The sequence below is a fragment of the Staurois parvus genome, unplaced genomic scaffold (genome assembly GCF_062004578.1).
Source record: "Staurois parvus isolate SC_StPar_1 unplaced genomic scaffold, SC_StPar_1.0 ptg000048l, whole genome shotgun sequence".
Classification (NCBI taxonomy): Eukaryota; Metazoa; Chordata; class Amphibia; order Anura; family Ranidae; genus Staurois; species Staurois parvus.
In genome coordinates this window covers 14156482-14184401 of record NW_028317844.1, presented here as the reverse complement: position 1 = coordinate 14184401, position 27920 = coordinate 14156482, and the positions used below count along the sequence as shown (strand labels likewise).

Here is a 27920-nt window from a genome sequence, read left to right as displayed (position 1 = left end):
TCATTCACAAGCCTTGCAGTTTTCAAACTGACAGTTCATATAGAAGTACAGGCTTAAAGCTGAAGGACATGCCTGCAGGTGCCTGACATTGCATCCCTGATCCGCTGATCAAGGGTGCAATGCTTTCCTGGCTCCTGCATGAAAAATAATAAATGCACATTTTTCAATGCAAAAACATGTGCATTCATTTTTTTCTAAAAAGATGAACGTACCCATTGAAGTATATGTAAAGCAAATATTTCTTTTGTTTTACATAGAGTATGGAACAGTTAAAACCCTTATCAAATTATTTTTTGCTAGGGAGATTTCTCTTCACTTTCTGCCCTGGAGAAACAAAAGGAAATAAGAGGAAATCTCTCAAAGGTTAAGATAATTCTTATCTTAGAGAGCTGTTATTTGAACAGGTGTCCACAATGAAGGGTTTTTTCTTTATTTGTTGCTGTGATGACAACTCAAAATTTCTAGATTTCCTCTCACTTTCTGTGTCAGTGAAAGAAAGATGATATTCTCCAGCAGGGGCGTAAACAGCAATAGAAACTTGGCCTTTACCTACTCTATTCAGATTTTTAATTACATTTTTTTTATATACACTTTAACCTTTTAAGGGCCTATACCTTTTTTCATTTTACACACACACACACGGAACATTTTGTACTTATACTGTAGATGGACCTAAAACTCAAGAATGTTAAATGTTCTGAATACAGAGACTCTATAGAATAAAATAGTGGCAAATGCAATTTTGTATGTCATCTATTATGTTTGTGAAATCTATAATTTCATCAAAAAAATGTACTTCATTTTTTTAGTGCACACAAACACAAACAAATCCCCAGGCATCAAAATTGTTTGCCCTCAAGGAAAATGAAGATAAATTACAGTATTTAGATTTGTCCATAGGCTACTCTTTAAAAACCTTTATAGCTCATCAGTTTAGATTTAAAGGTTAACTCCACCTTCGTGGGAAAAAAATTTGCAAATAAAAAAAGATATAGCATATACAATTGCTACACTAGCCATATTGTATTTGAATGTTATTAACCAACTCCTGTCCAGCCCACACACAGAGCTTTGCCGATGTGAGTAGACATACCCATACTTCCTTCCCATCAGCAGCTTGTGTGTGTCTCCTAGAGTGTGCACCGGTGAGCCAGGTTATTGCTGTTTCCCCAGGACATAGCAGATCACATGACATGGTACAGGGCCAATGAAATTAGTCCTCATTGAAATTGGTCCTATACATGTGATTACCTTGTCCAATCACAGCAATCACAAAATGTAAACAATGTGGCATGGTGCAGCTATAGGTTGTCTCACCTCACACAGAGATCATCTGTGAGAGGAAAGAGAGCAGTTACATTGGTGCTGTGAGTATTATCAGCCTGTCACAGTTTTTCACACACAAAACACAGTGACACCACCAGTGCTGCCTGGAACACTGTACCTTATTGCTAATGACACCATTCAGTGTCATCAGACCAGTACTACCAACAAATATCCCTAGTTACAGTGTTTCCAGACCAGTATATGTCAGCCCCAGTGTCCTGGTCACTGCCCCACTAGTGCCAGTGTCAGCAGAGCAAGTGTCCCTCATTGGAGTGATGCCAGGTTAGTATACACCAGCATTAGTGTCTTGATTACCACCACACCAGTGCCAGAGTCAACAGAGCCAGTGTGCCTGATTGCATTGACGCCAGACCAGTATACACCGCAACCAGTGTTCTGATCACTGCCAGACCGGTATACACCAGCACCAGTGTCTTGATCACCACCCCACCAGTGCTAGAGTAAATGAAGCCAGCAAAACTATTCTGAGCGCTAGCAATGACAGTGTCAGCAAATCAGCAACAGTGTTTTGATCAACGCCACACCAGTAAAGTGTCACCAGAATCTGAATTCCATGTTCAAAAAAATGTGCACAAGCAAGGAGGCCTTTCCGATTTTGAGCATGACAGATTAGGGATGTCTCACTGTCAGATTTGGATTCTGAACATGAACCCATGGAGAGAAGTGGTTCAGTAAGCAATTCAAAGGAAAAAAGAGTTCCAACAAAAATAATCAGGTGTTCTGAACAGCAACAGGCAACCATCAGCAGTGCAATACATCCATGTGAAGTGGCAAGCACCAGCAGCACACTACACTCAGACAAAAGACCAAATACAAGTAACAGGGTGTCCCATCAGACACGATGGATTAAGGCTCATAGTAGTGTCCTAGAGGCACTTTCAAATCCTTTATGTCCTGTTCTTCTAATTCAGCAGCATCTGTCACCCCCCATCCCCTTCCCATTTACAGTGCAACCAATCATTCAGGCGGAAACTGAAAATGTTATGTCCATTTTGTTGTTTTATTTCTTTTTCAGAATATATTTTGAATTCAATTGTGGACAAATTCAATCTGTATGCCCAGCAGTACATCACAAATATTCCCAGTACATTGCCCATCCATTTGAGTGTAAGCCTGTCACAGTTGAAGAATTTAAACTACTTCTTGGTTTTACAGTAAATATGGGACTCACAAAAAATAAACTGCAGTCCTATTGGTCCACACACCCTATTCACCATATGTCACTGTATTCCTCAATGATGACCAGGACATGCTATAAAAATATTATGGGATTTTTGCATTTTCAATAGAATTCCCTGTGCCTTCCCTGATGTCAACCCAATACGATAAACTTTATACTATTAGGCCACTTACCATTTTACAATTTTTGAAATTTATACTCCTGACAAACATATCTGCATTGATGAGTATCTTGCCCATTTACAGGTAGTCTGAGCATCAAATAATATATCCCAAAGAAACATGCTGTATACAGGGCAAATCATATAAACTTTGTAAGAGCATCAACGGGTACACATAAGACTTCCAGGTTAATGAAGGGAAGGGCAGCCATCTGGAACCCACTGGATGTCCAACTCATGGGTAACAGTGGAAACATTGTGTGGGACCTTATGTCATCCCTATTCCATCCAGGGATATCACCTCTATAGGGACAGTTTTTATACAAGCCTGACACTTTTCTGACCCCTTATCTGCAGCAAAGTGTAGCTTACAGTCCAGTCCAAGCAAATCAAAAGGGATTTCCATGAAGACTGTTGACCACAAAGCTAAAAAAGGGGAGAGTCAGTAAGTTGATGGAATGTAGAAATGTTGACCCTTAAATGGAAGGAGTGGGATATGTATGTTCTTTCTTCCATCTATGAAGACACCTCAGTGGAAATCCAAGGAAGGCATGGTCTGTTGCAAAATCCTTTCTGCATGCACAACCACAATCAGCTTTTGGGAAGTTTAGATTAAAAAGACTGAATGATGAAACCCTCTGTGGCAACAAGAAGATCAATTCATTGGTCCAAAAAGTGTCTTTCTACCTCTTGCAATTGGCCATGTAGCTAAGTACTTTTGGGTTCATACTACCCAGGGGAGATCGACAAAGTATATTTTCTGATCTCCCACTGCTCTTGCACCTGGCACCCATCATGGATGTTCTAGGCATCCAGAAGGGACAAGTACACCTGAGACACATGGTGGTGTAATTTTTTCCTAGCATGTGTAAGTGGTAGGTAGAAACATTTCTACTACATAGTGAAGAGTAGAAGTATCCAGGCGTAGCCAGTTTGTTTACATGTTGTAATAATAAAGGTGATCATAGTGAAAGGCTTAAAAACTTAGCAAGTTTTTTTCTTTTTTATGTTGTCTGTCTCCAGCTAGGGAGCTTTTTTTTCACTTTTATTATCAAATACATTAAAAATGAGAAACAAATACTGTATAATGAAAATCCTTTCTTAAACTGTTATAATCTCAACTGTTATCAATCCCTGTGCTCCTAAAAACCACCCTCCCTTTTTCATGTGCACTCTAGAATGCCCTATCTGTCTGTAATAAGCTCACCTCCGTCCATGACCTTTTTGTCTACCACTCCCTTAACCCACTAGCAATTACAGCAACCTGGTTTAAAGAAGCAGATTCTGCTTCTCCGCAGCACTTTCCTATGGAGGCCTTCTCTGGACCCACTCACTCAGACCCAGTGGTCGGAAAGGTGGTGGAGTTGGTTTGCTTCTATCCCCACTGAGCACCTTTCAAGTCCTCCATAACCCTCCCTCTCTATCATTCTCTTCTTTTGAGACTCATTGCATTCGGCTGTTTTCTCCCATTTCTCTGAGGATTGCAGTGATCTATCGGCCTTCTGCTTTATGACTTCTCTGCCTGGCTACCCTACTCTCTTTCCTCTGAACTACCTACTATCACTGTCGGAGATTTTAACATCCCCATTAATGTGAAAAACACAGCTACATCCCAACTCTTCAACCTAACCTCATCTTTTGCCTTAACATAATGGACACAGTCCTTCACTCACTCTGATGGGAATACATTAGACCTTGTTTTCTCCCATTGTTGCACTCCCTACAACCTCACAAACACCCCCTTACCTCTCTCTGATCACAATCTCATCACCTTCACAGTGTTCTCATCTTCAAACACCTATCCCTCCAAGCAGCAAACAATCACCAGCAGAAACCTTCACAACTTTAACCCTTCTCTTTTCTACTCTGCAACTGACTGCCTCTATGACAGAATCTCTCCCCTGTCCTGCCCTGACCTGGCCACTGCAGTTCACTTTCATCCACATTAGACTCACTTGCTCCTCTGACTACACAAAGTATCAGGCCCCGACCACTACAACCTTGGCAGACTGACGACACCAGAAAAGTCGTGCACTGGAGCAATTGCGGCGTAAAACCAAATCTCAGCAAGCTTTCACCCTATATAAATCTGCTTTCTTAACATATAATTCCTCCCTCCATACTGCCAAACAAGCCTGCTTTGTCACTCTTATTAGTGCCTTGTCATCCAGTCCTTGTTTTCTCTTCTCTACTTTTAACTCTACTTTTTCCACCTCCACCCAGTACCTCACTCACAGCTTACAAGATTGCAAATCATTTCAAAAAGATTGATGCAATTCATAGGGCATCTCTACTGCACAGACATCCATCCTACTTAATGAGGAAAGAACAAAGAGAGGGCGCACAGGCCTAGTGCATTACCATAAAAAATATTTAATGTGGCTCTGAGGAAGAGGCAAGTCCTCGAAACGCATCAGCCTACTGGATGTCTACACTCCCCATTGCGGACTGTTACTCAGCTCGGTGTTGACCCAGCTGGTCTTTTATGGTGTGCCTTGACTTTATTCTTGTTTGTGAGTACAACACCTATTTTATTTCTTATTAAACATTTTTTATGGTAATGCACTAGGCCTGTGCGCCCTCTCTTTGTTCTTTCCTCATTTAGTATATTTGGATTCCCCTGGTCCATTTGAGGGCAGCAAGGTGTGCATCTTCTAGAATATTCTTAATGTGGTTTTAGCCTGCATCGAGTCCATCCCCGAGCACAGGAGCATTTATGTTTGCTGGTTCATTGATCCATCCTACTTAGCATACCTTATACTAAACCTCCCTCAACACTTTCCTCTTTTGACTTTGCTACCACTGAAGAGGTCACTAAGGTATTCTCAGAAGCCCGTCTCACTACCTGCCCCCTGGATCCTGTTCCCTCACAACTACTACAGTATCCCTCTTCTTCTATCCTATGCTCCCTCACTCACATCTTCAATCTCTCTCTAATGGTGCCTTCCCCTCCCCTCTAAAGCATGCGCACATCACTCGCATACTTAAAAAGCCCTCCCTGGACCCCACCAACCCGAACAACTTAAGACCCATCTCCCTGCTCCCATTTACCTCTAAACTCTTAGAATGCTTAGTCTACAATCTCCTGTGCTCCTACCTCACTGAAAACAACCTTCTTGACTCTTTACAGTCTGGCTTTAGCTCACTCCACTCCACTGAAACTGCCCTACTAAAACTCACTAATGATCCACTAACTGCTAAAACCAATGGCCACTACTCCGTACTCTTACTACTTGACCTCTCTGCGGCTTTTGATACTGTTAACCATCCCCTCCTCAAAAAAAACCTCTTTTTGGCCTCCGAGACTCTGCTCTCTCCTGTTTCCCCTCCTACCTATCGCAGCTCTCTTTCAGCGTTACCTATAACTCTGGCTCCTCCTCTCAACTACCTCTTTCTGTAGGGGTCCCTCAAGGTTCTGTCCTTGGACCCCTTCTCTTCTCCATCTACACTTCCTCCCTTGATCACTTGATAAACTCTGATGGCTTTAAGTACCATCTCTATGCTGATGACACACAAATCTATCTTTCTACTCCTCACCTCTCCCCTTCAGTCTCTTCTCGCATTACTAACCTACTAAGTGACATATCGGCAGGGATGTCACTCCACTTCTTCGAACTCAGTCTTTCCAAAACTGAGCTCTTAGTATTCCCTCCAGCCAGTGCCCCCTCCCCTGACTTCTCCATCAAGATCAATAACACGACCATCAGTCCCTCCCCTCATGGCAGGGTGCTAGGTGTAATCCTAGACTCCCATCTGTCCTTTCACCCCCAAATCCAATCGCTGTCCAAATCTTGTAGACTTCACCTCCACAACATCTCCAAGATACGCCCGTTCTTAACCTCTGAAACCACTAAGCAACTTATTCACTCCCTTGTTATCTCTCGCCTTGACTATTGTAACTCCATCCTCATTGTCCTACCTCTTCGCAGGTTATCCCCTCTTCAGTCTATCATGAATGCTGCTGCCAGACTCATCCACCTTACTAACCGCTCCGTATCTGCCACCCCTCTTTGCCCAACGGATAAAATTCAAAACATTAACAATAACGTATAAAGCCATTTATAACTCTGCTCCAAATTTCATCACCAATCTTGTCTCCAAATTTCACCCAAACCGTCCTCTCCGCTCCTCGCACAACCTCCTGCTCTCTAGCTCCCTTGTTTCCTCCTCCCATGCTTGTCTCAAAGACTTCTCCAGAGCTTCCCCCATCCTCTGGAACTCTCTAACCAAATCTATCACCTACTCTGCTCACTTTTAGGTGATCTGTGAAAACCTATCTCTTCAGGGAAGCCTATCCTGCTCTCAGCTAATAATGGAATCTTCTACTCCTCCTTCCAGTCCATCCCTGACAGTTACTACCTTTTGTACCCCTAGCCCCTCCCTCTTAGATTGTAAGCTCCAAGGAGCAGGGCCCTCCTAACCCTCTTGTATTGAACTGTATTGTTGCTGTATTGTCTCCCTTTATATTGTAAAGCGCTGAGCAAACTGTTGGCGCTATGTAAATCCTGAATAATAATAATAATCTGATCAAGTGGAAGATTTCAATTTTATTGCCATTCTGATGACAACTGTAAAATTCTGGACTTTCCTCAATTTCAGTCCTGGTGATAATGTTCAACAAGACAAACAGAGAAAGTGTGCATCTTCATAGTAGGGACATAAATAAAACATGACAAGGATTCTAACCCTTCTACACTCAATTAAAAAAAATACTTTAAATAGATTTTAAAGCTGGATTTCGTGAAGATATAAAATGCACAAATTAATGCAGCTCTTTATTTATTATAAATATGCCCGGAATGGTTTTGCTCCAGGAGCAGGACAGGAAGTTCCCACGCTGTTGCTGGACCAAAGTGCTGTATGCTATATGTTGCTAATGCTACATACAGTTCATACAGCGTGTTAATGAAGGAAATAGTTTGTTTAGGCCAGTTTGGCCCAAATGAACCATTTAAAGCCACAGTAAGGATGCCATTAGACTTTAAAGTGTAATCATAGGCAAAAAACATGTACAGTTATTCATTAGCATCAACACAGCATTTTTTGCCCCCCCCCCCCCCATACCTGTTTTATTACCTGTTGATCATACATGTAGACTTTTTTTTTTCACTTCATTTGACAGGATGAAAACATTGTTGGTTTTGCAGTGAATCTGCACAGTAGCATTGCCACCCTATGGACAAGATAGACCTAGATGGATATGCAGTTTTAAAAATACTTTACATTGGAATTCTGCCTGCAAAAATCAAGTTTGTGAGCAGGACAACATCTTTTTGCACACATACTATGTCTCCCCTGCAAGCCAATTTTCTTACTTTACTGGTCACAGACCTCTTTACAGTGTACACTGAGCTGCACATACCTTGGTGAGGAAAAAACTAATTCATGTGTGCATGCATGGAGTTTGCATAATTTCAGGTCAGTCAAGATGACTGATGATGCCCAACTCAAAATAAGACTGGGCAAAGACATCAGCAGGGATAAGGGGGCTTTTGAATGTTGTATTGTTTGAGTGGAGAGTATGGCAAACTTTAGTTCAGCCCTAAAAAAAGTAATTTTTTTAACAAAGGTCATATTAATAAAGGTCAGCTATTGTAAGCCCCCATGCCAGTGTAATATGATTTATCCCAAGTGTAATTGCCACTTTGCTTGGTTGCTTGGTAAACAGGTATAAAAAAACTATGTTACAGGAAAAACAAAAGAGCACAAAGAAGAGGAAGGATTAAACTGTATATTAAAAACTGAATCTCCACTCTGAAGGCTGGTTCACAGCTTTGTCCAAGGCAGTGTTAATGCAAAGTCAAGGCAAAAGTTGCCTTCATCATTCTATCTCAGTGCATTGCATTACACATACTGCAATGCATCCCAGTACACATTATCCCCTATTTTTTCCCCAGGTATACATCTCTCTGCTCTTTTTTACGGATTTCAGTAGGTAGACCTAATTAAAATATCACACCCCCCCTCTTGGTTTTAACTGTCAGCTATTTCATTACATTTCCACAGCTAAAGCATGAGAAAGGTGTATTTATTTGCTTTGTAACTATTTGTAGACCACATTAAGGAATAGTTTGTTTGTCTAGACTACTCTTATGGGTAACTAACTTTGTAAGGTGACAATACTCACACATCTTGGGGCAAATTATTAAAGCAGCAAATGTGACTTTTATCAAACTTTTTTTTATGGGGAATCAATCACTCTCATTTACACCACAAGCACCAGGATGATTCAACTGCAGTGAATGTTTAGTGAGTGAAAGTGAGTGATTCACTGCTTAATAAATATGTGCCTTTGAAAAATTCACCCTCTCCTCTTCTCTGTTTCATAGGGTATATATTGCAAAAAAAGATATTTTAAAACACTACCTTTTGTTTTGTAATGTATGGCCCTATGAATGATACAGAACAGAACCAATACAGAACCAATCATCAAGACAATATTTTCTGCATTTTTTTTATTTAGAAACAGAAAGTACATTTTTGGCATAGATAAGCACAAGCTGAAAACAATTTCCAGGAATCAAACCAATTAAGCAAACTGTCCCTGCCAGGTAACTTGGCCTAGTCATTTTATCTTGAACAGTTAATGCATCTATGATCTCTAAACAGGTGTCCAACTGAGCTGTTAGAGGACCAGTGCATGAGCTGAACTGTTTCAGGCTGTAGTGGAAAATATCCTCAAATTCATATCCATCCTTATTCTTAACAAAATTGTGAAGAACACAAGGTTTTACATTGTTGTTAGCGTTCCCAGGGGCAGATTACAACACCTTCCATTTGTCAGCCAGATTGCCAAATGTGTATTTCACCCTTTTTTGTGCATTGAATAGTCTATAAATTAAGATACACTTTGGGTGGCTCAGGCCTCTCTGTGCATAAGGCCTTGCTAACTGTTTCCCCAGAGCAAAGGGCTTTCATCCACAAATGTGAATATGTATACCAATTCTGTTGTACCAAGCCAGGGCCTTTCAGGAGAAATATTTAGTTCATGTTTTTAGGACCCTTTATTGATATACTTAAACTTGTGGTCTACTTCTATTATGGCCAGTAACACATGGGAAATACTTCTTGTAGTTGAAGTATTTGCTTCCAGTACATGGTTACATCATCATTATATGTTTCCAATCAAATGCCCCTAAGCGTTTGGTAAAATTGGTGCATTGCCAGGAAAGGTCAACAATCTCTCTCCATCTTGCTTGTGTGGGAATGGGCATGAACCTTTTCCACAAGGCTCTGCATATTCATTGCATAGTGTAGTAGATTTAGCCCAAATAAAATTCAGAATGCATACATGCATATAAATGTCCAATAGCCAGAAACCTGCAAAGAAAAAAACATTTTGGGCACTTCAGGCAGTCAGAACAAAATCCATGATACCATTTTTCTGTCTCCACTCTGATTCCACTCTTAAAAAGAAGTATCTGAAATCAGAGATGTAGCCATGAGACCTGACATGCTTTAGCTCATTACTGAATTTTGTATTCTGCAGTTCCAGATGTGTCCTCAGGATCCAGCAGATTGTCAAAGCTGTGCAATAAAATAAAGGGTTAAAATGAATAATTAAAGGGAAAAAATTTAATGAAATATATATATATATATATATATATATAGATATATATACACACACACACACACACACAACAATGCTACATTCACAAATACATTGGGGTGAGGAATGTTGAAGGTCATAGATGGTTTATGGGGCAGAAACTTTACACCACAACCTCCATATCAAATGATATGCAAGGCTGTGGTGTGTGGTACACTGTAGTATGTAGTGGATTATGCATGATCCAGGCATAAAATAAAACAGATATTAAATGAACGTACCTTTCAACAGACTTCCAGGTGAAGTGAAAATATACATCAGGGTATCCTCTTAGAACTTGATATAAAGGTCCAAAACTGTTTTAAGGAGAAAATAACTGCAGTCCAGTATAAAAGCTATCTTTAGAGTTTATTGAACAATCCTGCGCAACTCTGCAATGTGTTTCACTGACGATAAGTTTATTGCTAGTGAAATACAGTAAGTTAGAGGGTGGAGTTCTGGTGGCCTGTATTGCACTGGATTGTTCAATTAACTTTGAACAATTAATTTATTCTTTCAATTATTGTGTTTTTGGTGGAGAATGAGCCACTTTTGGAGTTGGCATCCAGGCCTGAGATTGTGCTGACAGGCAGACAGACAGCAGAGTGTTGGATTCCTTTATTATGTCCCAAACTGTAATTTGCTTTCTCATTCAGTCAACAAAGTATGAAGTGATTTTGATGCTTCATCCACCTTAGAATGGCAATTGCCAGCACAACAATACCAATAGGAGCTGATGTTGCCAATAGCTTGCAATTAATCTCCACAGCATGTGAAAGGAATCTTCTCTTCACAGAACATTTTTCTCTCCACAACACTCAATCAGTAACCATAAGCAAAGTGATGTTGCAATGTTTTACAAGTACGTCAACACATGGCAACGAATGCGTGCACTGTGGTGTAAATTCACACTGAATTAACCATATCAAACATAGCTCTACAAAAAAAAATCAAGACAAGGGGAAAAAAAAAAAAAAACTTATTGCTACAAATGTATACTGTATATTACTGTGTTTGATACCCTTAAAATGTACTTTGATATATTATATCTAGAGATGAGCGAAGAAATGAAAAATTCAATTCGACTGATTCGGCGAATTCGTGGACAATATTCGATTCGAGTCGAATAAATTCGCTGTGAATTTAACTTAAAAAAGGGTGTTTCTAGGCTTCAGAGAGACTTAATATTAGTGCAGAACACTGTACCTTTAATTTAAATGCCCTTGGAGTCTGCTGGGGAAGAGAAATAATACTGTCTGTCAGTATGACATGCAGATGAGTGCCGTCGATCTTAGAATCACTGCACACTTCACTCCTTTGGCCAGTCACGGGGCCAAAACCAGTGTTTGGAGCCACAGTGTGGCGGTGGAGGCAGCAGCAATGGGAGGCCATACAGCAACCTATGACAAAATGGAAACCAGCAGGAGCGTGAGGAGACCTGAAAGTGGCACATGGCAGAGTGGGAGCAATGGGAGGCGGTACAGGGACCCAGGTCACACTGTGGGCCCAGCAGCAGCGTGACCAGGCGGTACGGGGGCCCATGGCCGATATGGGGCTTGGTGGCACCTATGGAAGGCCTGTAATCTGCCAGCAACCTATGACAAAATGGACAACCGCAGGAGTGTGAGGAGATTTCAAAGTGGCACATGGCAGAGTGGAAGCAATGGGAGGCCGTACAGGGACCCAGGTCACACTGTGGGACCAGCATCAGCGTGAACAGGCGGTACGGGGGCCCATGGCCGATTTGACCTCATTCATCCCATAGTCCTGCCGACTCACGAATAGCGTGGCCTCCTCAAAGGGCCTGAGCAAGCGCAGGTGTCACACATGAGCTGACAATGGCTGACATCTAAGTTACACAGGGAGTACCTTTATCCGCTTTTAACATCAGGAAATCTGTGATGGCCTTTAGCTGTTCGTAAAGGCGGTCTAACATATGTAGGGTTGAATTACACCTTGTTGCAACGTCACAGCATGAGGAGTCGGTACGGGGGCCCATGGCAGATTACATGTCTGGCAGCAGCAATGGGAGGCCCGTAATCTGCCAGCACCCTATGTCAAAAAATTTAACACACCAGCAGTGTGAAGAGACCTGAAAGTGGCACATGGCAGCAGAGTGTGGCGATGGAGACAGCAGCAATGGGAGGCCGTACAGGGACCCATGAGAGACTCTGGACTTGGCAGCAGCATGAGGAGGCGGTATATAGGGGCCCATGGCAGATTAGGGGCCTGGCAGCAGCTATGTGAGGCCCGTAATCTGCCTGCACCCTATGTCAAAAAATTAAACACACCAGCAGTGTGAAGAGACCTGAAAGTGGCACATGGCAGAGTGTGGCGATGGAGACAGCAGCAATGGGAGGCCGTACAGGGACCCATGACAGACTCTAGACTTGGCAGCAGCATGAGGAGGCGGTATATAGGGGCCCATGGCAGATTAGGGGCCTGGCAGCAGCTATGTGAGGCCCGTAATCTGCCTGCACCCTATGTCAAAAAATTTAACACACCAGCAGTGTGAAGAGACCTGAAAGTGGCACATGGCAGCAGAGTGTGGCGATGGAGACAGCAGCAATGGGAGGCCGTACAGGGACCCATGAGAGACTCTAGACTTGGCAGCAGCATGAGGAGGCGGTTTATAGGGGCCCATGGCAGATTAGGGGCCTGGCAGCAGCTATGTGAGGCCCGTAATCTGCCTGCACCCTATGTCAAAAAATTTAACACACCAGCAGTGTGAAGAGACCTGAAAGTGGCACATGGCAGCAGAGTGTGGCGATGGAGACAGCAGCAATGGGAGGCCGTACAGGGACCCATGAGAGACTCTAGACTTGGCAGCAGCATGAGGAGGCGGTATATAGGGGCCCATGGCAGATTAGGGGCCTGGCAGCAGCTATGTGAGGCCCGTAATCTGCCTGCACCCTATGTCAAAAAATTAAACACACCAGCAGTGTGAAGAGACCTGAAAGTGGCACATGGCAGCAGAGTGTGGCGATGGAGACAGCAGCAATGGGAGGCCGTACAGGGACCCATGAGAGACTCTAGACTTGGCAGCAGCATGAGGAGGCGGTATATAGGGGCCCATGGCAGATTAGGGGCCTGGCAGCAGCTATGTGAGGCCCGTAATCTGCCTGCACCCTATGTCAAAAAATTTAACACACCAGCAGTGTGAAGAGACCTGAAAGTGGCACATGGCAGCAGAGTGTGGCGATGGAGACAGCAGCAATGGGAGGCCGTACAGGGACCCATGAGAGACTCTGGACTTGGCAGCAGCATGAGGAGGCGGTATATAGGGGCCCATGGCAGATTAGGGGCCTGGCAGCAGCTATGTGAGGCCCGTAATCTGCCTGCACCCTATGTCAAAAAATTTAACACACCAGCAGTGTGAAGAGACCTGAAAGTGGCACATGGCAGCAGAGTGTGGCGATGGAGACAGCAGCAATGGGAGGCCGTACAGGGACCCATGAGAGACTCTGGACTTGGCAGCAGCATGAGGAGGCGGTATATAGGGGCCCATGGCAGATTAGGGGCCTGGCAGCAGCTATGTGAGGCCTGTAATCTGCCTGCACCCTATGTCAAAAAATTAAACACACCAGCAGTGTGAAGAGACCTGAAAGTGGCACATGGCAGAGTGTGGCGATGGAGACAGCAGCAATGGGAGGCCGTACAGGGACCCATGACAGACTCTAGACTTGGCAGCAGCATGAGGAGGCGGTATATAGGGGCCCATGGCAGATTAGGGGCCTGGCAGCAGCTATGTGAGGCCCGTTATCTTGCAGCACCCTATGTCAAAAAATTTAACACACCAGCAGTGTGAAGAGACCTGAAAGTGGCACATGGCAGCAGAGTGTGGCGATGGAGACAGCAGCAATGGGAGGCCGTACAGGGACCCATGAGAGACTCTGGACTTGGCAGCAGCATGAGGAGGCGGTATATAGGGGCCCATGGCAGATTAGGGGCCTGGCAGCAGCTATGTGAGGCCCGTAATCTGCCTGCACCCTATGTCAAAAAATTAAACACACCAGCAGTGTGAAGAGACCTGAAAGTGGCACATGGCAGAGTGTGGCGATGGAGACAGCAGCAATGGGAGGCCGTACAGGGACCCATGACAGACTCTAGACTTGGCAGCAGCATGAGGAGGCGGTATATAGGGGCCCATGGCAGATTAGGGGCCTGGCAGCAGCTATGTGAGGCCCGTAATCTGCCTGCACCCTATGTCAAAAAATTTAACACACCAGCAGTGTGAAGAGACCTGAAAGTGGCACATGGCAGCAGAGTGTGGCGATGGAGACAGCAGCAATGGGAGGCCGTACAGGGACCCATGAGAGACTCTAGACTTGGCAGCAGCATGAGGAGGCGGTTTATAGGGGCCCATGGCAGATTAGGGGCCTGGCAGCAGCTATGTGAGGCCCGTAATCTGCCTGCACCCTATGTCAAAAAATTTAACACACCAGCAGTGTGAAGAGACCTGAAAGTGGCACATGGCAGCAGAGTGTGGCGATGGAGACAGCAGCAATGGGAGGCCGTACAGGGACCCATGAGAGACTCTGGACTTGGCAGCAGCATGAGGAGGCGGTATATAGGGGCCCATGGCAGATTAGGGGCCTGGCAGCAGCTATGTGAGGCCCGTAATCTGCCTGCACCCTATGTCAAAAAATTAAACACACCAGCAGTGTGAAGAGACCTGAAAGTGGCACATGGCAGAGTGTGGCGATGGAGACAGCAGCAATGGGAGGCCGTACAGGGACCCATGACAGACTCTAGACTTGGCAGCAGCATGAGGAGGCGGTATATAGGGGCCCATGGCAGATTAGGGGCCTGGCAGCAGCTATGTGAGGCCCGTAATCTGCCTGCACCCTATGTCAAAAAATTTAACACACCAGCAGTGTGAAGAGACCTGAAAGTGGCACATGGCAGCAGAGTGTGGCGATGGAGACAGCAGCAATGGGAGGCCGTACAGGGACCCATGAGAGACTCTAGACTTGGCAGCAGCATGAGGAGGCGGTTTATAGGGGCCCATGGCAGATTAGGGGCCTGGCAGCAGCTATGTGAGGCCCGTAATCTGCCTGCACCCTATGTCAAAAAATTTAACACACCAGCAGTGTGAAGAGACCTGAAAGTGGCACATGGCAGCAGAGTGTGGCGATGGAGACAGCAGCAATGGGAGGCCGTACAGGGACCCATGAGAGACTCTAGACTTGGCAGCAGCATGAGGAGGCGGTATATAGGGGCCCATGGCAGATTAGGGGCCTGGCAGCAGCTATGTGAGGCCCGTAATCTGCCTGCACCCTATGTCAAAAAATTAAACACACCAGCAGTGTGAAGAGACCTGAAAGTGGCACATGGCAGCAGAGTGTGGCGATGGAGACAGCAGCAATGGGAGGCCGTACAGGGACCCATGAGAGACTCTAGACTTGGCAGCAGCATGAGGAGGCGGTATATAGGGGCCCATGGCAGATTAGGGGCCTGGCAGCAGCTATGTGAGGCCCGTAATCTGCCTGCACCCTATGTCAAAAAATTTAACACACCAGCAGTGTGAAGAGACCTGAAAGTGGCACATGGCAGCAGAGTGTGGCGATGGAGACAGCAGCAATGGGAGGCCGTACAGGGACCCATGAGAGACTCTGGACTTGGCAGCAGCATGAGGAGGCGGTATATAGGGGCCCATGGCAGATTAGGGGCCTGGCAGCAGCTATGTGAGGCCCGTTATCTTGCAGCACCCTATGTCAAAAAATTAAACACACCAGCAGTGTGAAGAGACCTGAAAGTGGCACATGGCAGCAGAGTGTGGCGATGGAGACAGCAGCAATGGGAGGCCGTACAGGGACCCATGAGAGACTCTAGACTTGGCAGCAGCATGAGGAGGCGGTATATAGGGGCCCATGGCAGATTAGGGGCCTGGCAGCAGCTATGTGAGGCCCGTAATCTGCCTGCACCCTATGTCAAAAAATTAAACACACCAGCAGTGTGAAGAGACCTGAAAGTGGCACATGGCAGCAGAGTGTGGCGATGGAGACAGCAGCAATGGGAGGCCGTACAGGGACCCATGAGAGACTCTGGACTTGGCAGCAGCATGAGGAGGCGGTATATAGGGGCCCATGGCAGATTAGGGGCCTGGCAGCAGCTATGTGAGGCCCGTTATCTTGCAGCACCCTATGTCAAAAAATTAAACACACCAGCAGTGTGAAGAGACCTGAAAGTGGCACATGGCAGCAGAGTGTGGCGATGGAGACAGCAGCAATGGGAGGCCGTACAGGGACCCATGAGAGACTCTGGACTTGGCAGCAGCATGAGGAGGCGGTATATAGGGGCCCATGGCAGATTAGGGGCCTGGCAGCAGCTATGTGAGGCCCGTAATCTGCCTGCACCCTATGTCAAAAAATTTAACACACCAGCAGTGTGAAGAGACCTGAAAGTGGCACATGGCAGCAGAGTGTGGCGATGGAGACAGCAGCAATGGGAGGCCGTACAGGGACCCATGAGAGACTCTGGACTTGGCAGCAGCATGAGGAGGCGGTATATAGGGGCCCATGGCAGATTAGGGGCCTGGCAGCAGCTATGTGAGGCCCGTAATCTGCCTGCACCCTATGTCAAAAAATTAAACACACCAGCAGTGTGAAGAGACCTGAAAGTGGCACATGGCAGAGTGTGGCGATGGAGACAGCAGCAATGGGAGGCCGTACAGGGACCCATGACAGACTCTAGACTTGGCAGCAGCATGATGAGGCGGTATATAGGGGCCCATGGCAGATTAGGGGCCTGGCAGCAGCTATGTGAGGCCCGTAATCTGCCTGCACCCTATGTCAAAAAATTAAACACACCAGCAGTGTGAAGAGACCTGAAAGTGGCACATGGCAGCAGAGTGTGGCGATGGAGACAGCAGCAATGGGAGGCCGTACAGGGACCCATGAGAGACTCTAGACTTGGCAGCAGCATGAGGAGGCGGTTTATAGGGGCCCATGGCAGATTAGGGGCCTGGCAGCAGCTATGTGAGGCCCGTAATCTGCCTGCACCCTATGTCAAAAAATTTAACACACCAGCAGTGTGAAGAGACCTGAAAGTGGCACATGGCAGCAGAGTGTGGCGATGGAGACAGCAGCAATGGGAGGCCGTACAGGGACCCATGAGAGACTCTGGACTTGGCAGCAGCATGAGGAGGCGGTATATAGGGGCCCATGGCAGATTAGGGGCCTGGCAGCAGCTATGTGAGGCCCGTAATCTGCCTGCACCCTATGTCAAAAAATTTAACACACCAGCAGTGTGAAGAGACCTGAAAGTGGCACATGGCAGCAGAGTGTGGCGATGGAGACAGCAGCAATGGGAGGCCGTACAGGGACCCATGAGAGACTCTGGACTTGGCAGCAGCATGAGGAGGCGGTATATAGGGGCCCATGGCAGATTAGGGGCCTGGCAGCAGCTATGTGAGGCCCGTAATCTGCCTGCACCCTATGTCAAAAAATTAAACACACCAGCAGTGTGAAGAGACCTGAAAGTGGCACATGGCAGCAGAGTGTGGCGATGGAGACAGCAGCAATGGGAGGCCGTACAGGGACCCATGAGAGACTCTGGACTTGGCAGCAGCATGAGGAGGCGGTATATAGGGGCCCATGGCAGATTAGGGGCCTGGCAGCAGCTATGTGAGGCCCGTAATCTGCCTGCACCCTATGTCAAAAAATTTAACACACCAGCAGTGTGAAGAGACCTGAAAGTGGCACATGGCAGCAGAGTGTGGCGATGGAGACAGCAGCAATGGGAGGCCGTACAGGGACCCATGAGAGACTCTGGACTTGGCAGCAGCATGAGGAGGCGGTATATAGGGGCCCATGGCAGATTAGGGGCCTGGCAGCAGCTATGTGAGGCCCGTAATCTGCCTGCACCCTATGTCAAAAAATTAAACACACCAGCAGTGTGAAGAGACCTGAAAGTGGCACATGGCAGAGTGTGGCGATGGAGACAGCAGCAATGGGAGGCCGTACAGGGACCCATGACAGACTCTAGACTTGGCAGCAGCATGAGGAGGCGGTATATAAAGGCCCATGGCAGATTAGGGGCCTGGCAGCAGCTATGTGAGGCCCGTAATCTGCCTGCACCCTATGTCAAAAAATTTAACACACCAGCAGTGTGAAGAGACCTGAAAGTGGCACATGGCAGCAGAGTGTGGCGATGGAGACAGCAGCAATGGGAGGCCGTACAGGGACCCATGACAGACTCTAGACTTGGCAGCAGCATGAGGAGGCGGTATATAGGGGCCCATGGCAGATTAGGGGCCTGGCAGCAGCTATGTGAGGCCCGTAATCTGCCTGCACCCTATGTCAAAAAATTTAACACACCAGCAGTGTGAAGAGACCTGAAAGTGGCACATGGCAGCAGAGTGTGGCGATGGAGACAGCAGCAATGGGAGGCCGTACAGGGACCCATGAGAGACTCTAGACTTGGCAGCAGCATGAGGAGGCGGTTTATAGGGGCCCATGGCAGATTAGGGGCCTGGCAGCAGCTATGTGAGGCCCGTAATCTGCCTGCACCCTATGTCAAAAAATTTAACACACCAGCAGTGTGAAGAGACCTGAAAGTGGCACATGGCAGCAGAGTGTGGCGATGGAGACAGCAGCAATGGGAGGCCGTACAGGGACCCATGAGAGACTCTAGACTTGGCAGCAGCATGAGGAGGCGGTATATAGGGGCCCATGGCAGATTAGGGGCCTGGCAGCAGCTATGTGAGGCCCGTAATCTGCCTGCACCCTATGTCAAAAAATTAAACACACCAGCAGTGTGAAGAGACCTGAAAGTGGCACATGGCAGCAGAGTGTGGCGATGGAGACAGCAGCAATGGGAGGCCGTACAGGGACCCATGAGAGACTCTAGACTTGGCAGCAGCATGAGGAGGCGGTATATAGGGGCCCATGGCAGATTAGGGGCCTGGCAGCAGCTATGTGAGGCCCGTAATCTGCCTGCACCCTATGTCAAAAAATTTAACACACCAGCAGTGTGAAGAGACCTGAAAGTGGCACATGGCAGCAGAGTGTGGCGATGGAGACAGCAGCAATGGGAGGCCGTACAGGGACCCATGAGAGACTCTGGACTTGGCAGCAGCATGAGGAGGCGGTATATAGGGGCCCATGGCAGATTAGGGGCCTGGCAGCAGCTATGTGAGGCCCGTTATCTTGCAGCACCCTATGTCAAAAAATTAAACACACCAGCAGTGTGAAGAGACCTGAAAGTGGCACATGGCAGCAGAGTGTGGCGATGGAGACAGCAGCAATGGGAGGCCGTACAGGGACCCATGACAGACTCTAGACTTGGCAGCAGCATGAGGAGGCGGTATATAGGGGCCCATGGCAGATTAGGGGCCTGGCAGCAGCTATGTGAGGCCCGTAATCTGCCTGCACCCTATGTCAAAAAATTAAACACACCAGCAGTGTGAAGAGACCTGAAAGTGGCACATGGCAGCAGAGTGTGGCGTTGGAGACAGCAGCAATGGGAGGCCGTACAGGGACCCATGAGAGACTCTGGACTTGGCAGCAGCATGAGGAGGCGGTATATAGGGGCCCATGGCAGATTAGGGGCCTGGCAGCAGCTATGTGAGGCCCGTTATCTTGCAGCACCCTATGTCAAAAAATTAAACACACCAGCAGTGTGAAGAGACCTGAAAGTGGCACATGGCAGAGTGTGGCGATGGAGACAGCAGCAATGGGAGGCCGTACAGGGACCCATGAGAGACTCTGGACTTGGCAGCAGCATGAGGAGGCGGTATATAGGGGCCCATGGCAGATTAGGGGCCTGGCAGCAGCTATGTGAGGCCCGTAATCTGCCTGCACCCTATGTCAAAAAATTTAACACACCAGCAGTGTGAAGAGACCTGAAAGTGGCACATGGCAGCAGAGTGTGGCGATGGAGACAGCAGCAATGGGAGGCCGTACAGGGACCCATGAGAGACTCTGGACTTGGCAGCAGCATGAGGAGGCGGTATATAGGGGCCCATGGCAGATTAGGGGCCTGGCAGCAGCTATGTGAGGCCCGTAATCTGCCTGCACCCTATGTCAAAAAATTAAACACACCAGCAGTGTGAAGAGACCTGAAAGTGGCACATGGCAGAGTGTGGCGATGGAGACAGCAGCAATGGGAGGCCGTACAGGGACCCATGACAGACTCTAGACTTGGCAGCAGCATGAGGAGGCGGTATATAGGGGCCCATGGCAGATTAGGGGCCTGGCAGCAGCTATGTGAGGCCCGTAATCTGCCTGCACCCTATGTCAAAAAATTTAACACACCAGCAGTGTGAAGAGACCTGAAAGTGGCACATGGCAGCAGAGTGTGGCGATGGAGAAAGCAGCAATGGGAGGCCATACAGGGACCCATGAGAGACTCTAGACTTGGCAGCAGCATGAGGAGGCGGTTTATAGGGGCCCATGGCAGATTAGGGGCCTGGCAGCAGCTATGTGAGGCCCGTAATCTGCCTGCACCCTATGTCAAAAAATTTAACACACCAGCAGTGTGAAGAGACCTGAAAGTGGCACATGGCAGCAGAGTGTGGCGATGGAGACAGCAGCAATGGGAGGCCGTACAGGGACCCATGAGAGACTCTGGACTTGGCAGCAGCATGAGGAGGCGGTATATAGGGGCCCATGGCAGATTAGGGGCCTGGCAGCAGCTATGTGAGGCCCGTAATCTGCCTGCACCCTATGTCAAAAAATTTAACACACCAGCAGTGTGAAGAGACCTGAAAGTGGCACATGGCAGCAGAGTGTGGCGATGGAGACAGCAGCAATGGGAGGCCGTACAGGGACCCATGACAGACTCTAGACTTGGCAGCAGCATGAGGAGGCGGTATATAGGGGCCCATGGCAGATTAGGGGCCTGGCAGCAGCTATGTGAGGCCCGTAATCTGCCTGCACCCTATGTCAAAAAATTTAACACACCAGCAGTGTGAAGAGACCTGAAAGTGGCACATGGCAGCAGAGTGTGGCGATGGAGACAGCAGCAATGGGAGGCCGTACAGGGACCCATGAGAGACTCTAGACTTGGCAGCAGCATGAGGAGGCGGTTTATAGGGGCCCATGGCAGATTAGGGGCCTGGCAGCAGCTATGTGAGGCCCGTAATCTGCCTGCACCCTATGTCAAAAAATTTAACACACCAGCAGTGTGAAGAGACCTGAAAGTGGCACATGGCAGCAGAGTGTGACGATGGAGACAGCAGCAATGGGAGGCCATACAGGGACCCATGAGAGACTCTAGACTTGGCAGCAGCATGAGGAGGCGGTATATAGGGGCCCATGGCAGATTAGGGGCCTGGCAGCAGCTATGTGAGGCCCGTAATCTGCCTGCACCCTATGTCAAAAAATTAAACACACCAGCAGTGTGAAGAGACCTGAAAGTGGCACATGGCAGCAGAGTGTGGCGATGGAGACAGCAGCAATGGGAGGCCGTACAGGGACCCATGAGAGACTCTAGACTTGGCAGCAGCATGAGGAGGCGGTATATAGGGGCCCATGGCAGATTAGGGGCCTGGCAGCAGCTATGTGAGGCCCGTAATCTGCCTGCACCCTATGTCAAAAAATTTAACACACCAGCAGTGTGAAGAGACCTGAAAGTGGCACATGGCAGCAGAGTGTGGCGATGGAGACAGCAGCAATGGGAGGCCGTACAGGGACCCATGAGAGACTCTGGACTTGGCAGCAGCATGAGGAGGCGGTATATAGGGGCCCATGGCAGATTAGGGGCCTGGCAGCAGCTATGTGAGGCCCGTTATCTTGCAGCACCCTATGTCAAAAAATTAAACACACCAGCAGTGTGAAGAGACCTGAAAGTGGCACATGGCAGCAGAGTGTGGCGATGGAGACAGCAGCAATGGGAGGCCGTACAGGGACCCATGAGAGACTCTAGACTTGGCAGCAGCATGAGGAGGCGGTATATAGGGGCCCATGGCAGATTAGGGGCCTGGCAGCAGCTATGTGAGGCCCGTAATCTGCCTGCACCCTATGTCAAAAAATTAAACACACCAGCAGTGTGAAGAGACCTGAAAGTGGCACATGGCAGCAGAGTGTGGCGATGGAGACAGCAGCAATGGGAGGCCGTACAGGGACCCATGAGAGACTCTGGACTTGGCAGCAGCATGAGGAGGCGGTATATAGGGGCCCATGGCAGATTAGGGGCCTGGCAGCAGCTATGTGAGGCCCGTTATCTTGCAGCACCCTATGTCAAAAAATTAAACACACCAGCAGTGTGAAGAGACCTGAAAGTGGCACATGGCAGCAGAGTGTGGCGATGGAGACAGCAGCAATGGGAGGCCGTACAGGGACCCATGAGAGACTCTGGACTTGGCAGCAGCATGAGGAGGCGGTATATAGGGGCCCATGGCAGATTAGGGGCCTGGCAGCAGCTATGTGAGGCCCGTAATCTGCCTGCACCCTATGTCAAAAAATTAAACACACCAGCAGTGTGAAGAGACCTGAAAGTGGCACATGGCAGCAGAGTGTGGCGATGGAGACAGCAGCAATGGGAGGCCGTACAGGGACCCATGAGAGACTCTGGACTTGGCAGCAGCATGAGGAGGCGGTATATAGGGGCCCATGGCAGATTAGGGGCCTGGCAGCAGCTATGTGAGGCCCGTTATCTTGCAGCACCCTATGTCAAAAAATTAAACACACCAGCAGTGTGAAGAGACCTGAAAGTGGCACATGGCAGCAGAGTGTGGCGATGGAGACAGCAGCAATGGGAGGCCGTACAGGGACCCATGAGAGACTCTAGACTTGGCAGCAGCATGAGGAGGCGGTATATAGGGGCCCATGGCAGATTAGGGGCCTGGCAGCAGCTATGTGAGGCCCGTAATCTGCCTGCACCCTATGTCAAAAAATTAAACACACCAGCAGTGTGAAGAGACCTGAAAGTGGCACATGGCAGCAGAGTGTGGCGATGGAGACAGCAGCAATGGGAGGCCGTACAGGGACCCATGAGAGACTCTGGACCTAGCAGCAGCATGAGGAGGCGGTATATAGGGGCCTATGGCAGATTAGGGGCCTGGCAGCAGCTATAGGAGGCCCGTAATCTGCCAGCACCCTATGTCAAAAAATTAAACACACCAGCAGTGTGAGGAGACCTGAAAGTGGCACATGTTTGAGGCATGATTCATGGCGGATTTAGTCAGTTGTGTCAGGAACTGGTGGTTTGAAATCCAGACTAATCCACGCCTGATTCATTTTCACAAACGTGAGTCTCTCCACACTTTGGGTGGACAGTCGTGTCCTCCGCGGAGTTACAATACCTCCTGCCGCACTAAACACGCGTTCCGATGCCACGCTACTGGCCGGGCATGACAGCCTTTCAAGGGCAAATTCAGCTAGTTGGGGCCAAAGGTCAAGTTTCGTTGCCCAGTAGTCAAGGGGATTGTCTACCTCGGTTGGCAGGGTGCTGTCCAAGTAGGCCCAAGCCTGTTGTTTGAGCTCCTGCTCCAGGTCCACCTGATGCTGCTGCTGCTGCTGCGGCTGGTTAGTAGTTTCCTCACTGCGCTGGTGAAGAAAGCTACTCATCATCGACTGCAGACTGAGGCAGCCACTGCTGGTGGAGCTGCCACTGCTCCTACCACCCCACCCCTCCCCTGCTGCCATGCCAGCGGAACGCGAGCGCACAGGGCCCACAGTGTCTGAGGATGGACGTTGGCGCACAAAGGCAGAGACCAACTGACTACATAGGTGGTTTTTATAGTACGTAATTTTGGCCTCCCTCTCAGCAGGTGTGAAAAAGGCCACCATTTTGGACCGGTAGCGAGGGTCCAACAAGGTGGACAGCCAAAAGTCATCCCTCTGTCTGATGGTTATTATTCGGCTGTCGCTACGCAAGCAACCGAGCATGCTATGGGCCATTTGTGCCAAGGAATGCGAGGGACTCCCTGCCTCCATCTCCACAGCATACTGCCACGGTGCGTCTGGGTCCTCTGTCTCCTCCTCCTCCTCCTCTACCAGATGCTCCTGCTCCTCCACTCCTGTCCGCTGAGTGGAAAAACCACCCATTTCACTCAATAATTCCTGAGCACAAATGTCCTCCTCTACCTCCTCCTCTTCTTCCTGTCCTGCCCCCACAGGGGTCATGTGGCGTTGAGATCTGTGCGCCACGTCTACCGCACCCTGACCAGCCATTGTTAACAGCATTTGTTCCAGGACGTGCAACAGAGGAATGACGTCGTTCATCCCATAGTCCTGCCGACTCACGAATAGCGTGGCCTCCTCAAAGGGCCTGAGCAAGCGGCAGGTGTCACGCATGAGCTGCCAATGGCTGACATCTAAGTTACACAGGGGAGTACCTTTATCCGCTTGTAACATCAGGAAATCGGTGATGGCCTTTCGCTGCTCGTAAAGGCGGTCTAACATGTGTAGGGTTGAATTCCACCTTGTTGCAACGTCGCAGATCAGGCGATGCTGTGGAATTCCGTTCTGCCGCTGCAGCTCAATGAGGGTGTTCTTTGCGGTGTAGGAATGGCTGAAATGCATGCACAGTTTACGTGACATTTTAAGGATGTCTTGCAGTGGGATGGTGGATTTTAGGAACCGCTTGACAACCAGATTGAACACGTGAGCCATGCATGGCGCATGGCACAACCTTCCTTGACGCAGAGCAGACACCATGTTCTTTCCGTTGTCAGTCAACATGGTTCCGATTTTTAGTTTGCGCGGAGACAGCCATCTGTCGATTTCTCTGTTCATTACACTCAGCAGTTCCTCCCCTGTGTGACTACGTTCGCCAAGGCATACCAGGTGCAGCACAGCGTGACACCGTTGCGCCCTGCACATGTGATATGCCGGTCGGGTAATGGGACTTGGCACGGGGGTGGCGGCTGAGGACACGGCGGAAAAAGAGGTGGTAGAGGCGGACATGCTTGCTGGACCAAGGACGTGCAAACGTGGAGGCAAAAGCGTCGTGACCTGTCCAAGTTGCTGGTGCGGCTGTGCCGGCACCACGTTCACCCAGTGGGCCGTAAATGACATGTACTGTCCCTGACCGTAGTTACAGCTCCACACGTCGGCGCTGCCGTGCACTTTGGCAGAGACCGACATGCTCAAAGACTGGCCCACCATCTCTTCTACATGTGAATGCAGGGCTGGCACTGCCTTTTGGGCAAAGAAATGACGGCTTGGCACTCTCCACCGCGGCGCGGCACAAGCCATCATTTCTCGGAAAGGTGCTGAGTCCACCAGTTGGAAAGGGAGGGACTGCAGCACCAGCAACTTGGACAGGAGGACGTTCAGCTTTTGCACCGTCGGGTGCGTGCTCGCAAACTGTTGTCTCTTGGATACGGATTCCAAGAAAGACTGTTGACGGAATCCGAGAAGAGGAGTAGCAGGAGAAGGAGCATCTGAACGAGCGGAAGATGCCAACGAGCGACAACTCCCCTCAGCAGAGGTGTTGGAGCCTTGACTGGCTGATAGAGGGCGATTGACGACGTCGGGTGACGGAGCAAGTAACGGAGCGGGTGATGGAGCGGGGGCTGGGGCAGGCAGAACCGCCGTATGTTTATCACGGTTTTCCCAGGCCACCGAATGGTGACGCTGCATATGCTGACGCAACGCTGTAGTCCCAACATGGGCCCCCTGGCCACGCTTGCATTTCTGGCCACATAGTCGACATACGGCTACGTTTACTTCCTCGGGCGGCTTGAGGAAAAATTGCCACACCACCGAGTAGGAAACTTTGCCCCCGCTACTCTTCACTGGCTGACTGCTACTTCCTCCGTGCGCACCGGCACCACTACTGGCCGTGGTGGTAGGCTGCAGTGGAGCTGGTGCTCTACTCCGTGGACGTTTGGCTCCACTGACACTGATGCGACCCTGCTGCTGTCTCCTGGGCAACCCACCGACTGTTTTGCTCGCTGCCAAGCTGCCACCCTCTTCTCCTGATGATGCGGAAGAAATTGCCTGATGACGACGAGGCTGCCAAGTGCGATCAACCTCCTCATCATCAAGTAGGGTCTCCGCCTCACTACTAGCCCCCTCGGCTGCGTCTGGGTCAGGAGACAGACCTGTCTCTAGACCGGCTACCGAGCCACTCTCCTCGCCAGTACTTGTTCGCTTGGCTGCTGAAAAGGCCGATGTCTCCCCCCGTTCCTGACCGCCCTCTGTTAGCTCTTCCTCACTGTACAGTGGGGCTGAGCCCACAGCATGCGATACTTCGCTTGGTGAGGGAACAGCAAAGGACAGGGGCAGGTAGAGGACACGTGATTTCAGTGGGCTTGGTCCCGGGCCATGCCAACTAACGGTTGTGTCTGACGTACCCACCGACCGTTGGCTGTAGGTGTCAGAGGTGACCTGGGAAGAGGAAGACGACCGAGCCAACCAATCAATGACGGCAGGGTTGTCGGTGGAGACACGACCGCTGGATGACACCGGGAGCACTGGCCTCTGGCTGCGAATACTGCTGCCTCGACCCCTTCCTCTGCTGCCACGTCTGCTCGCTCCTAAAACATTGCCTCCTCTGCCACTCCTCTGCATGTTGTCTGACATACTATTTAATTCAACGATTAGGTGTCCCTGAGTAACAATTCTCTGGCACTCAGTAACAATTCTGTCTGTCCCTGAGTATGAATTCTGTGGCCCTGAGTAACAATTCTGTGTCTGTGCGAGTAACAATTCTGTGTCTGTGCAAGTAACAATTTTGTGTCTGTGCGAGTAACAATTCTCTGGCACTCAGTAACAATTCTGTCTGTCCCTGAGTAACAATTCTCTGGCACTCAGTAACAATTCTGTCTGTCCCTGAGTAACAATTCTCTGGCACTCAGTAACAATTCTGTCTGTCCCTGAGTATGAATTCTGTGGCCCTGAGTAACAATTCTGTGTCTGTGCGAGTAACAATTCTGTGTCTGTGCAAGTAACAATTTTGTGTCTGTGCGAGTAACAATTCTCTGGCACTCAGTAACAATTCTGTCTGTCCCTGAGTAACAATTCTCTGGCACTCAGTAACAATTCTGTCTGTCCCTGAGTATGAATTCTGTGGCCCTGAGTAACAATTCTGTGTCTGTGCGAGTAACAATTCTGTGTCTGTGCAAGTAACAATTTTGTGTCTGTGCGAGTAACAATTCTCTGGCACTCAGTAACAATTCTGTCTGTCCCTGAGTCACAATTCTCTGGCACTCAGTAACAATTCTGTCTGTCCCTGAGTAACAATTCTCTGGCACTCAGTAACAATTCTGTCTGTCCCTGAGTAACAATTCTCTGGCACTCAGTAACAATTCTGTGTCTGTGCGAGTAACAATTCTGTGTCTGTGCAAGTAACAATTTTGTGTCTGTGCGAGTAACAATTCTCTGGCACTCAGTAACAATTCTGTCTGTCCCTGAGTAACAATTCTCTGGCACTCAGTAACAATTCTGTCTGTCCCTGAGTAACAATTCTCTGGCACTCAGTAACAATTCTGTCTGTCCCTGAGTATGAATTCTGTGGCCCTGAGTAACAATTCTGTGTCTGTGCGAGTAACAATTCTGTGTCTGTGCAAGTAACAATTTTGTGTCTGTGCGAGTAACAATTCTCTGGCACTCAGTAACAATTCTGTCTGTCCCTGAGTAACAATTCTCTGGCACTCAGTAACAATTCTGTCTGTCCCTGAGTAACAATTCTCTGGCACTCAGTAACAATTCTGTCTGTCCCTGAGTAACAATTCTCTGGCACTCAGTAAC

The 27920-nt window shown here is 48.6% G+C and overlaps 1 protein-coding gene across 1 annotated transcript in view; it reads right to left on the bottom strand.

Annotated features, from left to right (window-relative positions):
- The window catches only part of MCHR2 (melanin concentrating hormone receptor 2), a 177233-nt gene that overhangs the window by 33251 nt on the left and 116062 nt on the right, over positions 1-27920 (bottom strand). The gene's annotated exons all lie outside the window — the stretch shown is intronic.